At 52.3% G+C, this 17,780-nt stretch overlaps 1 protein-coding gene across 4 annotated transcripts in view; it reads right to left on the reverse strand.

The window, feature by feature from the left end:
- Positions 1-17,780, reverse strand: part of ATP13A2 (ATPase cation transporting 13A2) — a 76,578-nt gene that overhangs the window by 29,502 nt on the left and 29,296 nt on the right. The window contains exon 1 of one of the 4 annotated variants that reach the window (XM_083161869.1): positions 11,215-11,339. The exons of the other annotated variants lie outside the window; for them this stretch is intronic. The gene's annotated coding sequence lies outside the window, so the exon portion shown is untranslated. Of the gene's footprint in view, positions 1-11,214; positions 11,340-17,780 lie in introns of those variants that run through there. 4 annotated transcript variants of the gene reach the window in all.

Consider the following 17,780-nt stretch of genomic DNA (forward strand, 5'->3'; position numbering starts at 1 on the left):
CGTCAGGCCGGCCCCACCAGCGCCGCGTCAGGCCGGCCCCACCAGCGCCGCGTCAGGCCGGCCCCACCAGCGCCGCGTCATGCAGACAGGTCGGTGACCCTCTAATAGGGGTTAGCGGGATACAAAAGTGCACAACATCCATGTCACTCTCGCCGCACTTCCCTGTGTCTTGTTGTGACAGTTGGGAAATGATCCCTTACTGACAGGTTGACTCTGACTGACAAGCAACAACTCCGCACAGGCTCAAGGCCCGCCGTGCTTATCCCTGATCACACGCGGTGCATCGCTGGGTAAAGTCCAGGCTGACTCACATACAGGAAAGGAGCAGACTGCTGCTGGATTTCCCCCCGGTTTACACTCTGCTGTGGTGAAGATTACTCCATGTTCCCACAGCAGCCGCCCTGGCTATACCATCGGACGCAGAGCCGAATGTAATAGGGCACGAGTGTCTGACACTGGATGTAAGCGGCCCAACGCCGCTCTGTATCGTTAGGTGAACACTAAACAATGATTGCGCTGATTTGCCAATAACCGTGTGACCGGCCTGATTTATCACAGTGTGTATGAACAATAAATGTGAGAAATCTCACCCAGGGGTAGATTTATTAAGCTCGGTGAAGTGATAAACTGTCTGGTTTTTATCACCGTCCAATCAGCTCCTACCTGTCATTTTTCAAACCAAGCCTGTAACTTCACAGGTAGGAGCTGATTGGCCGGTGTTAAAAAAAACAGACAGTTTATCACTTCACGAGCTTAATAAATCTACCCCTCAGAAACACAACCATACGACTATCCGATCGGTCGTTCACAGAAAGCACAGCATCTCGTTCTCTCTCCTAACTGAATAGCCCTAAACTGAATAGCCCCCACAGTGGCAAGAGGGCGTTCCTCACCCGCTACACCAGGGCCCTGGGGCATTCATCCTAAGCCCTTGATGGCTAACCTTGACACTCCAGATGTTTTTAAACTACATATCCCAGCATGCTCTGCTTCAGTTTTGCTATTTTGGCCATGCTAAAACTGATGCAGAGCATGATGGGATGTGTAGTTTAAAAACATCTGGAGTGTCAAGGTTAAGCGCTCCTGCTGTTGGGAAGCTACACATTTCAGCGTACCCTCACAAGACGGTCACGGTCAGGCTGTGCTGGGATGTGTAGTTCATCAAGTGCACTCAGTTGAAGGATGGGCACTCTGTGCTGCCTCTCTACTTGTACTAGAACAATGTGGGCATTAGGACCCAGAGGCTGCAGGGAGGTGTGACCTCCTGTCTGATGTCAATCATTTCCCAGCGTCCCAGTACTACGCATACAAACAGTGCTGATTGGCGAACAGCATTACTGCGGTTACTCTGTGTTACAGCCGCAGTACCGCTGTTCCTGTTTCCTATAAACCCAGCATCCTGGCTATGATGTATCTGTGAGGCCGTATACAGACGCTGCGATTTGGTGCCCGCTGATATCGATTCACAGCAGCCGTCATTCAGAGCAGAGGGCATGCCACCATGTGCATCACCAGTGGAACAAATACACAGTACCTGTAGCGGACTACTAGTTCCAGAATAGCAATTATTATTCCACTTCAAAAAATCTAGGCAATCTCAGTCACTTCAGTGGCTATAGAACTACAGTTCCCAGCATGCCATGCCAGCAGATCATACTCCTAATGCCTTTAATATTCCCTGAGCAGCAGGATGTATATATAGGCCCGTTACTGCATAGTGCAAGTGCAGGAGACTCCCTGCTCTAATTACACAGCGGGTGGTGGTGTGTTTACACTGTGTCCTACAGTCATTGTATTTATGTGTAACACAAAGCGTCCACACAGCCAGCTGTGATCGCACAGTGCCAGGGACCAGCTCAGGAAGGACTGTGCCTATAACTACACAGGATGGATGAAACAATACTTACCACTGTGCTACAGAGAGAGCTGAGAGGCCACCTACCCTGTCACAGTAACATGTGTTATATACAGGGGTGTAACTACCATAGGTGCAGGGGGTGCAGCTGCTATGGGCCCAGAGCTGAGAGGGGCCACCTTCCCTGTCACAGTTACATGTGTTATATACAGGGTGTAGCTACCATAGGTGCAGGGAGTGCAGCTGCTATGGGCCCAGAGCTGAGAGGGGCCACCTTCCCTGTCACAGTTACATGTGTTATATACAGGGTGTAGCTACCATAGGTGCAGGGGGTGCAGCTGCTATGGGGCCCAGAGCTGAGAGGGGCCACCTTCCCTGTCACAGATACATGTGTTATATACAGGGTGTAGCTACCATAGGTGCAGGGGGTACAGCTGCTATGGGGCCCAGAGCTGAGAGGGGCCACCTTCCCTGTCACAGTTACATGTGTTATATACAGGGTGTAGCTACCATAGGTGCAGGGGGTGCAGCTGCTATGGGGCCCAGAGCTGAGAGGGGCCACCTTCCCTGTCACAGTTACATGTGTTATATACAGGGTGTAGCTACCATAGGTGCAGGGGGTGCAGCTGCTATGGGGCCCAGAGCTGAGAGGGGCCACCTTCCCTGTCACAGATACATGTGTTATATACAGGGTGTAGCTACCATAGGTGCAGGGGGTACAGCTGCTATGGGGCCCAGAGCTGAGAGGGGCCACCTTCCCTGTCACAGTTACATGTGTTATATACAGGGTGTAGCTACCATAGGTGCAGGGGGTGCAGCTGCTATGGGGCCCAGAGCTGAGAGGGGCCACCTTCCCTGTCACAGATACATGTGTTATATACAGGGTGTAGCTACCATAGGTGCAGGGGGTACAGCTGCTATGGGGCCCAGAGCTGAGAGGGGCCACCTTCCCTGTCACAGTTACATGTGTTATATACAGGGGTGTAGCTACCATAGGTGCAGGGGGTGCAGCTGCTATGGGGCCCAGAGCTGAGAGGGGCCACCTTCCCTGTCACAGTTACATGTGTTATATACAGGGTGTAGCTACCATAGGTGCAGGGGGTGCAGCTGCTATGGGGCCCAGAGCTGAGAGGGGCCACCTTCCCTGTCACAGATACATGTGTTATATACAGGGTGTAGCTACCATAGGTGCAGGGGGTACAGCTGCTATGGGGCCCAGAGCTGAGAGGGGCCACCTTCCCGGTCACAGTTACATGTGTTATATACAGGGAGTAGCTACCATAGGTGCAGGGGGTGCAGCTGCTATGGGGCCCAGAGCTGAGAGGGGCCACCTTCCCTGTCACAGTTACATGTGTTATATACAGGGGTGTAACTACCATAGGTGCAGGGGGTGCAGCTGCTATGGGACCAGAGCTGAGAGGGGCCACCTTCCCTGTCACAGTTACGTGTTATATACAGGGGTGTAGCTACCATAGGTGCAGGGAATACAACTGCTATGGGGCCCAGAGGTGAGAGGGGCCACCTTCCCTGTCACAGTTACATGTGTTATATACAGGGGTGTAGCTACCATAGGTGCAGGGAGTGCAGCTGCTATGGGGCCCAGAGCTGAGAGGGGCCATCTTCCCTGTCACAGATACATGTGTTATATACAGGGTGTAGCTACCATAGGTGCAGGGGGTGCAGCTGCTATGGGGCCCAGAGCTGAGAGGGGCCATCTTCCCTGTCACAGATACATGTGTTATATACAGGGGTGTAACTACCATAGGTGCAGGGGGTGCAGCTGCTATGGGGCCCAGAGCTGAGAGGGGCCATCTTCCCTGTCACAGATACATGTGTTATATACAGGGTGTAGCTACCATAGGTGCAGGGGGTACAGCTGCTATGGGGCCCAGAGCTGAGAGGGGCCACCTTCCCTGTCACAGTTACATGTGTTATATACAGGGGTGTAGCTACCATAGGTGCAGGGGGTGCAGCTGCTATGGGGCCCAGAGCTGAGAGGGGCCACCTTCCCTGTCACAGTTACATGTGTTATATACAGGGTGTAGCTACCATAGGTGCAGGGAGTGCAGCTGCTATGGGGCCAGAGCTGAGAGGGGCCACCTTCCCTGTCACAGATACATGTGTTATATACAGGGTGTAGCTACCATAGGTGCAGGGAGTACAGCTGCTATGGGGCCCAGAGCTGAGAGGGGCCACCTTCCCTGTCACAGATACATGTGTTATATACAGGGTGTAGCTACCATAGGTGCAGGGGGTACAGCTGCTATGGGGCCCAGAGCTGAGAGGGGCCACCTTCCCTGTCACAGTTACATGTGTTATATACAGGGTGTAGCTACCATAGGTGCAGGGGGTGCAGCTGCTATGGGGCCCAGAGCTGAGAGGGGCCACCTTCCCTGTCACAGTTACATGTGTTATATACAGGGTGTAGCTACCATAGGTGCAGGGGGTGCAGCTGCTATGGGGCCCAGAGCTGAGAGGGGCCACCTTCCCTGTCACAGATACATGTGTTATATACAGGGTGTAGCTACCATAGGTGCAGGGGGTACAGCTGCTATGGGGCCCAGAGCTGAGAGGGGCCACCTTCCCTGTCACAGTTACATGTGTTATATACAGGGTGTAGCTACCATAGGTGCAGGGGGTGCAGCTGCTATGGGGCCCAGAGCTGAGAGGGGCCACCTTCCCTGTCACAGATACATGTGTTATATACAGGGTGTAGCTACCATAGGTGCAGGGGGTACAGCTGCTATGGGGCCCAGAGCTGAGAGGGGCCACCTTCCCTGTCACAGTTACATGTGTTATATACAGGGGTGTAGCTACCATAGGTGCAGGGGGTGCAGCTGCTATGGGGCCCAGAGCTGAGAGGGGCCACCTTCCCTGTCACAGTTACATGTGTTATATACAGGGTGTAGCTACCATAGGTGCAGGGGGTGCAGCTGCTATGGGGCCCAGAGCTGAGAGGGGCCACCTTCCCTGTCACAGATACATGTGTTATATACAGGGTGTAGCTACCATAGGTGCAGGGGGTACAGCTGCTATGGGGCCCAGAGCTGAGAGGGGCCACCTTCCCGGTCACAGTTACATGTGTTATATACAGGGAGTAGCTACCATAGGTGCAGGGGGTGCAGCTGCTATGGGGCCCAGAGCTGAGAGGGGCCACCTTCCCTGTCACAGTTACATGTGTTATATACAGGGGTGTAACTACCATAGGTGCAGGGGGTGCAGCTGCTATGGGACCAGAGCTGAGAGGGGCCACCTTCCCTGTCACAGTTACGTGTTATATACAGGGGTGTAGCTACCATAGGTGCAGGGAATACAACTGCTATGGGGCCCAGAGGTGAGAGGGGCCACCTTCCCTGTCACAGTTACATGTGTTATATACAGGGGTGTAGCTACCATAGGTGCAGGGAGTGCAGCTGCTATGGGGCCCAGAGCTGAGAGGGGCCATCTTCCCTGTCACAGATACATGTGTTATATACAGGGTGTAGCTACCATAGGTGCAGGGGGTGCAGCTGCTATGGGGCCCAGAGCTGAGAGGGGCCATCTTCCCTGTCACAGATACATGTGTTATATACAGGGGTGTAACTACCATAGGTGCAGGGGGTGCAGCTGCTATGGGGCCCAGAGCTGAGAGGGGCCATCTTCCCTGTCACAGATACATGTGTTATATACAGGGTGTAGCTACCATAGGTGCAGGGGGTACAGCTGCTATGGGGCCCAGAGCTGAGAGGGGCCACCTTCCCTGTCACAGTTACATGTGTTATATACAGGGGTGTAGCTACCATAGGTGCAGGGGGTGCAGCTGCTATGGGGCCCAGAGCTGAGAGGGGCCACCTTCCCTGTCACAGTTACATGTGTTATATACAGGGTGTAGCTACCATAGGTGCAGGGAGTGCAGCTGCTATGGGGCCAGAGCTGAGAGGGGCCACCTTCCCTGTCACAGATACATGTGTTATATACAGGGTGTAGCTACCATAGGTGCAGGCAGAGCCAGATTAAGGTCTAAATGGGCCTGGAGCTGAAAATGATCAAGGGCCTGTTATGCACAATAATAGCAGTAGTGGCCAGCACCTAATAATGTGGGGGGGTGTGACCAGTGTTCTGGTTGGGTGGTCTGCTCATGGGTGTGTTTCTATCTGTGTAAATACTTTCAACTAATTATATATGCCTGGAAAAGGCAGGGGGCTGGCATATGAAAAATGCAGGGAGATATATTGGCGGGTTCCCTCCAAAGGTGTGCACTCACAGGATGCCGATGTCCTAAAATATATGCGTGGTGAGGCGGCACTCCAGTCATAAAAAAAAAAATTGAAAGCCGAAAACTTGGTAGACAACATTTCAGCACCTTTTATGTGGTCACCTAAGTTCACTACACTCAGGGCTATTTTTGTGCAGGCTCTAGCAGGAACTGTGGCCCTTATTCTAGTTCACTCTTTCTGACAAAATATTTCTTAGATGGACAAAACCATGTGCACTGCATGTGAGGCAGGTGTTACTTGTGCAGAGATAATTAGATTTGGGTGGGTTTTTACACCTGCCTCACCTGCAGTGCACATGGTTTTGTCCATCTAAGAAATATTTTGTCAGAAAGAGTGAACTAGAATAAGGGCCACAGTTCCTGCTAGAGCCTGCACAAAAATAGCCCTGACTACACCATATACCCCTTATACAAATCATGCAACACAATAGTAACCCCCTTATACTGTACTTGCCTCTTATACATTATGCCACATGGAATGAGCCAAAATTCACACTATACCAAACAGATTGAGCAATAATGCACAATATGCTTCATAAATAGGGGCATTGCGCGCTGAAGGCACGCATTAAAAATTTACACCATAATGCCCATTACATGTTAAGCCGCACACCATAATGTTCATTACGTATTATGCCAAACACCATAATGCCTATTAAAAATGATGCTACATAAGTGCTGCTTACCTACATGCTCATTGCCAGGGGTTCCATGCTCATTGCCAAAGGGGAATAGATGCTCATTGCCAAAGGGGAATACATGCTCGTGGTAACTGGGGGACAGCCGCCGCCGGGCAGAAATGACAGCCATTGACAGCCGGGCAGAGAGCAGGGGGCTGCCCGGCTGTACTCAGAGCACTGCAGGTCCCGGCTATTTGAAATCATACCCCTTTCACACCAGAAAATACAGGGACTTATCCAGGAATTTGGTCCCAGGATCATGCAGGGACATTCCCGGACTGGCCCCTTTTACACCAGCCTAGTCCCTGCATTTTCTGGTGTGAGGGGTAGAGAAAACCACCCCCGCCCCCCTTTAAACAACCAGCTATATCTTCAAAACCAACTGACCCATTTACATGTAGGCTTCGAATGATTTTGGTCCCGTGAAACTGGGCTATTTGGTTCCAGAGAAATCTGTCCTCAAACAACATGAACAGCCATGAAATTACATTTCAGTAATGAAAAAAAATATCTCTAGAACCAATGAACCCATATGGACCAGGTATCAGAATGAAGGCCCAGTGATTTGGGTTCGACGGGATCAACCTCGAGCTTCTGTGATGCTGGAGGGGGAACTGGCAGCCGTTGGAACCGGGTGGAGGTCGGAATTAGCGGGTCCCATGTTATCCTATGGGGAAAACGTTCCAGGTTTGCCTGTCGGTATCTCCAGTTCCCGGGGGGCTAGAGATGCAGGGCTGGGCTTGTTGGAAAGCCCTGGCCCTCAGCTACAAAATGGGCCTATTTGGAGAGTGGGCCTGGAGCTGTAGCTCCTTCAGGCCCATTGTTAATCCGGCCCTGGGTGCAGGGAGTGCAGCTGCTATGGGGCCCAGGGCTGAGAGGGGCCACCTTCCCTGTCACAGTTACATGTGTTATATACAGGGTGTAACTACCATAGGTGCAGGGAGGGCAGCTGTTATGGGCCCAGAGCGGAGAGGGGCCACCTTCCCTGTCACAGTTACATGTGTTATATACAGGGGTGCAGCTGCTATGGGGCCTGGAGATAAGTGGGGCTGCTGGAGGTAGACTACCGTAAAATCAGTAGTTTAATAGGCCAGTATGGTATAAGATGATCTGGGAGTCATTACTTGGTTAGAGAATGGTAATGTGGCACAGTATGGAATGGAGGCAGTATTGTATGGCATAATGTGTACTGTCAGTCATACAATGTGACATAACATGAACTAGGACACTACTATGTGGCATTACAATAACCCCTGCTGAGGAGAGGTGTATTTCTAGCATCATTGGGGCGGGAGCCTGTTTGATATGTTGCTATGGGGCCCCCAATGTTCTGAGCTGGTAATACATGCTCAGGTGTGAATGAAGATGGGTTAGACAGAAGGCCTATATGCCGGCACATGGGAATATGCGCTGTAATCAGCAGGCTGGTGACGTGACGCATCGCAGGCCTCTGCCACTGACAAGGTACAAGGACAACTGCACATTAAAGTGAGGCCTAGGGCGGGCCGGGCTGGAAAAGGGCCTGGCAGTCATTGTCAACAGCAATGGGGGCAATTCACGTTGGTTCGGTAACCAGCGTACATTCGCTTCACAAATAAAAGTCTCTCGGCTGACTTCTTTACGAGCGCCTGGATGTAGATGGGGCGGGCGGCTGCTATCCTGAGAAGCCAGGCATCGGCCCGTTTAGGTCCCCAGGGGAACACCCATAAACCGCTGAGCGATCCCCTGCTCCGGGACGATGTCTGCACCCACCCGATCCCTACCCATTCTGAGTGTGCTACTCGCTGAAGGCGTTCGTACAATGACCCGCACGATCGGTCCCTGGACCAAATTTGCATGATTGCGAGCTGACATGAATCACCCCCAATATAACACATCTATTTACAGGGAATATTTCCTTCATTCGTGGGACATATAAACTCAACACAGATCACCTATGACCGGAAATGGAAGTAATTTATTTATTTACTTACAGCGTCTTATATAGCGCAGCAGATTCCGTTACAGCGTCTTATATAGCGCAGCAGTTTCCGTTACAGTGTCTTATATAGCGCAGCAGATTCCGGTACAGCGCCTTATATAGCGCAGCAGATTCCGTTACAGCGTCTTATATAGCGCAGCAGATTCCGTTACAGCGTCTTATATAGCGCAGCAGATTCCGTTACAGCGTCTTATATAGCGCAGCAGATTCCGTTACAGCGTCTTTTATAGCGCAGCAGATTCCGTTACAGCGTCTTATATAGCGCAGCAGATTCCATTACAGCGTCTTATATAGCGCAGCAGATTCCGTTACAGCGTCTTATATAGCGCAGCAGATTCCGTTACAGCGTCTTATATAGCGCAGCAGATTCCGTTACAGCGTCTTATATAGCGCAGCAGATTCCGTTACAGCGTCTTATATAGCGCAGCAGATTCCGTTACAGCGTCTTATATAGCGCAGCAGATTCCGTTACAGCGTCTTATATAGCGGAGCAGATTCCATTACAGTTTCTTATATAGCACAGCAGATTCCGTTACAGCGTCTTATATACCGCAGCAGATTCCGTTACAGCGTCTTATATAGCGCAGCAGATTCCGTTACAGCGTCTTATATAGCGCAGCAGATTCCGTTACAGCGTCTTATATAGCGCAGCAGATTCCGTTACAGCGTCTTATATAGCGCAGCAGATTCCGTTACGGTGTGTTATATAGCGCAGCAGATTCCGTTACGGTGTCTTATATAGCGCAGCAGATTCCGTTACAGTGTCTTATATAGCGCAGCAGATTCCGTTACAGCGTCTTATATAGCGCAGCAGATTCCGTTACAGCGTCTTATATAGCGCAGCAGATTCCGTTACAGCGTCTTATATAGCGCAGCAGATTCCGTTACAGCGTCTTATATAGCGCAGCAGATTCCGTTACAGTTTCTTATATAGCGCAGCAGATTCCGGTACAGTGTCTTATATAGCGCAGCAGATTCTGTTACAGTTTCTTATATAGCGCAGCAGATTCCGGTACAGTGTCTTATATAGCGCAGCAGATTCTGTTACAGCGTCTTATATAGCGCAGCAGATTCCGTTACAGCGTCTTATATAGTGCAGCGTCTTATATAGTGCAGCAGATTCCGTTACAGCGTCTTATATAGCAGCAGATTCCGTTACAGTGTCTTATATAGCGCGCATATTCCGTTACAGTGTCTTATATAGCGCAGCAGATTCCGTTACAGTGTCTTATATAGCGCAGCAGATTCCGTTACAGCGTCTTATATACCGCAGCAGATTCCGTTACAGTGTCTTATATAGTGCAGCAGATTCCGTTACAGTGTCTTATATAGCGCAGCAGATTCCGTTACAGTGTCTTATATAGAGCAGCAGATTCCGTTACAGTGTCTTATATAGCGCAGCAGATTCCGTTACAGTGTCTTATATAGCGCAGCAGATTCCGTTACAGTGTCTTATATAGCGCAGCAGATTCCGTTACAGTGTCTTATATAGCGCAGCAGATTCCGTTACAGTGTCTTATATACCGCAGCAGATGCCGTTACAGCGTCTTATATAGCGCAGCAGATTCCGTTACAGTGTCTTATATAGCGCAGCAGATTCCGTTACAGCGTCTTATATAGCGCAGCAGATTCCCGTTACAGTGTCTTATATAGCGCAGCAGATTCCGTTACAGTGTCTTATATAGCGCGCATATTCCGTTACAGTGTCTTATATAGCGCAGCAGATTCCGTTACAGTGTCTTATATAGCGCAGCAGATTCCGTTACAGCGTCTTATATACCGCAGCAGATGCCGTTACAGCGTCTTATATAGCGCAGCAGATTCCGTTACAGTGTCTTATATAGCGCAGCAGATTCCGTTACAGCGTCTTATATAGCGCAGCAGATTCCCGTTACAGTGTCTTATATAGCGCAGCAGATTCCGTTACAGCGTCTTATATGGTGCAGCAGATTCCGTTGCGCTTTACAATTGGAAACATGAAGTCACTACTCCATTCATGCTGCACATATCACAGACCACCGCTCCCACTTGGGCACCGCCATGGTAGACACAGGACAGTGGGAGCTGCCATCTTGGAAACTAATGCAACTCACAGAAGCATCAGAAAAGAGTTTCCACAGAGAATCAGAATCACAGAGGCAGTTCCCAATAGCTCCGCCGTCACACACAGAACAATGAGGGAACGTCTGACATACCTTACACACTGTAGTTATATGCACGTCACACTATTGTACGGAAATAGGTATTCACATACATACATCCAGTCCCCCCATATTCCAGGCAGTGTGAGGGCAGGATACCGGACGCTACGCACCACTGTGCTACCCAAACACAAAACAGGCACATCCTACTTCTAGCCTGACACTTTATATTAACATGTAACAAACACCAACACCACACCACACCACATATAAGTCAGGACCCCCCAATATACAGCACTCACCCACAGATCAGCGGACCCTCATTCAGCTCCTGAGACCCCTCCACCTGTACAGGCTCCGTATAACAGGTGAGACAACAAGCTGCACTCACAGAGCAGGCACTGACCACACCCACCAGCTGCTCACATGCAGCCAGGTGTCAGCCCGGAAAGGCAGAGATTCAGGTTCTACCAGACACATATTTTAAAGGTGTACTAACCAACCAGTATATATATATATATATATATATATATATATATATATATATATATATATATATATATATATATATGTTACACACACACACACACACACACATACATACACACATACATAAATACATACACATATAGCTTCAGACTTAAAATACATCTATTTATACATGAACTAAGGGAGTGATTCAGGTTCATTCGCCTTCACATTTGAGGGTATGATTCTGATTGACTCGTTAAGCAACAGTCACACAAATGCCCCCCCCCCCCCCCCCCCACCATTTCGCTTCACAACCACGTGTAACGGAGACACAGCCCCTCGTATAACGTTGCTGCCGAAGAATTCATTCAATGGTCACATACCAGATACCCAAACCTACCGACCGCAGGTTCTTGTACCAGATACCCGACCTAACCGACCGCAGGTTCCTGTACCAGTTACCCGACCTAACCGACCGCAGGTTCCTGTACCAGTTACCCGACCTACCGACCGCAGGTTCTTGTACCAGATACCCGACCTAATCGACCACAGATTCCTGTACCAGATACCCAACCTACCGACCGCAGGTTCTTGTACCAGATACCCGACCTAACCGACCACAGATTCCTGTACCAGATACCCAACCTACCGACCGCAGGTTCTTGTACCAGATACCCGACCTAACCGACCACAGATTCCTGAACCAGATACCCAACCTACCGACCGCAGGTTCTTGTACCAGATACCCGACCTAACCGACCACAGATTCCTGTACCAGATACCCAACCTACCGACCGCAGGTTCCTGTACCAGACACCCGACCTACCGACCGCAGGTTCCTGTACCAGATACCCGACCTACTGACCGCAGGTTCCTGTACCAGATAACCGAACTACCAACCGCCATTGCACGTACCAGATACCCAACCTACTGACCGCAGTTGCACATACCAGATACCCGAACCTACCGACCGCAGGTTCTTGTACCAGATACCCGACCTAACCGACCGCAGGTTCCTGTACCAGTTACCCGACCGCAGGTTCTTGTACCAGATACCCGACCTAACCGACCACAGATTCCTGTACAAGATACCCAACCTACCGACCGCAGGTTCCTGTACCAGATACCCGACCTACTGACCGCAGGTTCCTGTACCAGATAACCGACCTACCAACCGCCATTGCACGTACCAGATACCCAACCTACTGACCGCAGTTGCACATACCAGATACCCGACCTACCGACCGCAGGTGCACGTACCAGATACCCAACCTACTGACCGCAGTTGCACGTACCAGATACCCGACCTACCGACCGCAGGTGCACGTACCAGATACCCGACCTACTGACCGCAGGTGCACATACCAGATACCCGACCTACCGACCGCAGGTTCACGTACCAGATACCCGACCTACTGCCCGTAGATGCGCTTACCAGATACCCGACCTACTGACCGTAGATGTGCTTACCAGATACCCGACCTACTGACCGCAGGTGCACATACCAGATACCCGACCTACTGACCGCAGGTGCACGTACCAGATACCCGACCTACTGACCGCAGGTGCGCTTACCAGATACCCGACCTACTGACCGTAGATGCGCTTACCAGATACCCGACCTACTGACCGCAGGTGCACGTACCAGATACCCGACCTATTGCCCGCTGGTTCCCGTACCAGATACTCGACCTACTGACCGCATGTGCACGTACCGGGATACCCGACCTACCAACCGCATGTGCACGTACCGGGATACCCGACCTACCGACCGCAGGTGCACGTACCAGATACCCGACCTACCGACCGCAGGTACACGTACCAGATACCCGACCTACCGACCGCATGTGCACGTACCAGGATACCCGACCTACCGACCGCATGTGCACGTACCGGGATACCCGACCTACCGACCGCATGTGCACGTACCGGGATACCCGACCTACCGACCGCAGGTGCACGTACCAGATACCCGACCGCATGTGCACGTACCAGATACCCGACCTACCGATCGCATGTGCACGTACTGGGATACCCGACCTACCAACCACATGTGCACGTACCGAGATACCCGACCTACTGACCGCAGATGCGCTTACAAGATACCCGACCTACCGACCGCATGTGCACGTACCAGATACCGACCTACTGACCGCAGATGCGCTTACCAGATACCCGACCTACCGACCGCAGTTGCACGTACCAGATACCGACCTACTGACCGCAGGTGCACGTACCAGATACCCGACCTACTGACCGCAGTTGCACGTACCAGATACCCGACCTACTGACCGCCATTGCACGTACCAGATACCCGAAATACTGACCGCATGTGCACGTACCAGATACCGACCTACTGACCGCAGGTGCACGTACCAGATACCCGACCTACTGACCGCAGGTGCACATACCAGATACCCGACCTACTGACCGCAGGTGCACGTACCGGGATACCCGACCTACTGACCGCAGGTGCACATACCAGATACCGACCTACTGACCGCAGGTGCACGTACCAGATACCCGACCTACTGACCGCCATTGCACGTACCAGATACCCGAAATACTGACCGCAGGTGCACGTACCAGATACCCGACCTACTGACCGCAGGTGCACGTACCAGATACCCGACCTACTGACCGCAGGTGCACGTACCAGATACTCGACCTACTGACCGCAGGTGCACATACTAGATACCCGACCTACTGACCGCAGGTGCACGTACCAGATACCCGACCTACTGACCGCAGGTGCACATACCAGATACCCGACCTACTGACCGCAGGTGCACGTACCAGATACCCGACCTACTGACCGCAGGTGCACGTACCAGATACCCGACCTACTGACCGTAGGTGCACATACCAGATACCCGACCTACTGACCGCAGGTGCACATACCAGATACCCGACCTACCGACCGCAGGTGCACGTACCAGATACCCGACCTACTGACCGCAGGTGTGCTTACCAGATACCCGACCTACCGACCGCAGGTGCACGTACCAGATACCCGACCTACTGACCGCAGGTGCACGTACCAGATACCCGACCTACTGACCGCATGTGCACGTACCGGGATACCCGACCTACTGACCGCAGGTGCACATACCAGATACCCGACCTACTGACCGCAGGTGCACATACCAGATACCCGACCTACCGACCGCAGGTGCACGTACCAGATACCCGACCTACCGACCGCAGGTGCACGTACCAGATACCCGACCTACTGACCGCAGGTGCACGTACCAGATACCCGACCTACTGACCGCAGGTGTGCTTACCAGATACCCGACCTACTGACCGCAGGTGCAAGTGTGGGGCCAATCTCCCTTGGTCTAGGACAAAGGGAATCCCCTGAACCATTGCGTCCATTTTTCCGTTCCTGAGATCACATATGTAAATAGGTAGGGTCTAGAGTAGAGAACACCCAGAGATAAGGCGTCAGTCCCTGATCTGGAGCTGATAACGGTCTAGGAAAAATAGCGGCCTAAGATCAAAGGTGACATATTCACGATGGAAGGTTTATGCATAAATATTGCTAGGCTGCTTTGTTTGATCTACAAATCAAACAGAAAAGGATATCCTGGTTTTACTGCATGGAACGGAACAGAAACATCAATAACACAGAAGCTCTGGATTAAAGGCGGTTATTCACAAGCCTGGTGATTACGGATAGACTGCACATGCATACTGCTCGTAGTACACATGCGCAAGGCCAACAGCATCTTTTATCAATTGCTGGCCGTATGCAGGTTAATTGACAGGAAGGCAGCGTTTGTGGGCGGTAACGGCCTGTTCCTGGGAGTGTCAGGGAAAACACAGACATGCTCAGTAGTTTTCAGGGAGGGTGCGTGACGTCATCTCCGCCCCTGATCAGCCTGTTTCTATTGCACTGGGCAAACAGGTGCAGGATTACACATAGACTGCGCATGCTGGGGAATGGATTTGCAGCTAATCGCAGGGCTGCACGGGGTGGGATATCACTGGCTGGGTGGCGACTATCTGATCACAGGGCTGCACGGGGCGGGATATCACTGGCTGGGTGGCGACTATCTGATCACAGGGCTGCATAGGGCGGGATATCACTGGCTGGGTGGCAACTATCTGATCACAGAGCTGCACGGGGCGGGATATCACTGGCTGGGTGGCGACTATCTGATCACAGAGCTGCACGGGGCGGGATATCACTGGCTGGGTGGCGACTATCTGATCACAGGGCTGCACGGGGCAGGATATCACTGGCTGGGTGGCGACTATCTGATCACAGGGCTGCACGGGGCGGGATATCACTGGCTGGGTGGCGACTATGTGATCACAGGGCTGCACGGGGCGGGATATCACTGGCTGGGTGGCGACTATCTGATCACAGGGCTGCACGGGGCGGGATATCACTGGCTGGGTGGCGACTATCTGATCACAGGGCGGGATATCACTGGCTGGGTGGCGACTATCTGATCACAGGGCTGCACAGGGAGGGATATCACTGGCTGGGTGGCGACTATCTGATCACAGGGCTGCACGGGGCGGGATATCACTGGCTGGGTGGCGACTATCTGATCACAGGGCTGCACGGGGTGGGATATCACTGGCTGGGTGGCGACTATCTGATCACAGGGCTGCACGGGGCGGGATATCACTGGCTGGGTGGCGACTATCTGATCACGGGGCGGGATATCACTGGCTGGGTGGCGACTATCTGATCACAGGGCTGCACGGGGCGGGATATCACTGGCTGGGTGGCGACTATCCGATCACAGGGCTGCACGGGGCGGAATATCCCTGGCTGGGTGGCGACTATCCGATCACAGGGCTGCACGGGGCGGGATATCACTGGCTGCGTGGCGACTATCCGATCACAGGGCTGCACGGGGCGGGATATCACTGGCTGGGTGGCGACTATCCGATCACAGGGCTGCACGGGGCGGGATATCACTGGCTGGGTGGCGACTATCCGATCACAGGGCTACACGGGGCGGGATATCACTGGCTGGGTGGCGACTATCCGATCACAGGGCTGCACGGGGCGGGATATCACTGGCTGGGTGGCGACTATCTGATCACAGGGCTGCACGGGGCGGGATATCACTGGCTGGGTGGCGACTATCTGATCACAGGGCTGCACGGGGCGGGATATCACTGGCTGGGTGGCGACTATCTGATCACAGGGCTGCACGGGGCGGGATATCACTGGCTGGGTGGCGACTATCTGATCACAGGGCTGCACGGGGCGGGATATCACTGGCTGGGTGGCGACTATCTGATCACAGGGCTGCACGGGGCGGGATATCACTGGCTGGGTGGCGACTATCTGATCACAGGGCTGCACGGGGCGGGATATCACTGGCTGGGTGGCGACTATCTGATCACAGGGCTGCACGGGGCGGGATATCACTGGCTGGGTGGCGACTATCTGATCACAGGGCTGCACGGGGCGGGATATCACTGGCTGGGTGGCGACTATCTGATCACAGGGCTGCACGGGGCGGGATATCACTGGCTGGGTGGCGACTATCTGATCACAGGGCTCAGGTATGAACAACACCCATATATTCACAGGTGTAATAATAGACTCCAGAATGGTTGTACAGGGGCTCTTAACTGCACCGTATTACACCTGCACAGTCTAGCAGCATATACACTGACCGAAGGTGTGCCCACCAAGCACCCTATCCACTAACCGCAGATGTGCCCACCAGGCACCCTATCCACTGACCGCAGGTGTGCATACCAAGCACCCTATCCACTGACCGCAGGTGTGCCCACCAGGCACCCTATCCACTGACCGCAGGTGTGCCAACCAGGCACCCTATCCACCGCCATCCGCCATCAAGGTATCTGTAATACCTGGCTGTATAGGTGACAGGGGCAGTGTAACTAATATCTGGCTGTATAAGTGACAGGCGCAGTGTAACTGTAATACCTGGCTGTATAAGTGAGAGGCGCAGTGTAACTGTAATATCTGGCTGTATAAGTGAGAGGCGCAGTGTAACTGTAATACCTGGCTGTATAAGTGAGAGGCGCAGTGTAACTGTAATATCTGGCTGTATAAGTGACAGGCGCAGTGTAACTAATACCTGGCTGTATAAGTGACAGGCGCACTGTAATACCTGGCTGTATAAGTGACAGGCGCAGTGTAACTAATACCTGGCTGTATAAGTGACAGGCGCAGTGTAACTAATACCTGGCTGTATAAGTGACAGGCGCAGTGTAACTAATACCTGGCTGTATAAGTGACAGGCGCAGTGTAACTGTAATATCTAGCTGTATAAGTGAGAGGCGCAGTGTAACTAATACCTGGCTGTATAAGTGACAGGCGCAGTGTAATACCTGGCTGTATAAGTGACAGGTGCATTATAACTAATACCTGGCTGTATAAGTGACAGGCGCAGTG

Source organism: Crinia signifera, chromosome 19, assembly GCF_055691185.1.
Source record: "Crinia signifera chromosome 19, ASM5569118v1, whole genome shotgun sequence".
Classification (NCBI taxonomy): Eukaryota; Metazoa; Chordata; class Amphibia; order Anura; family Myobatrachidae; genus Crinia; species Crinia signifera.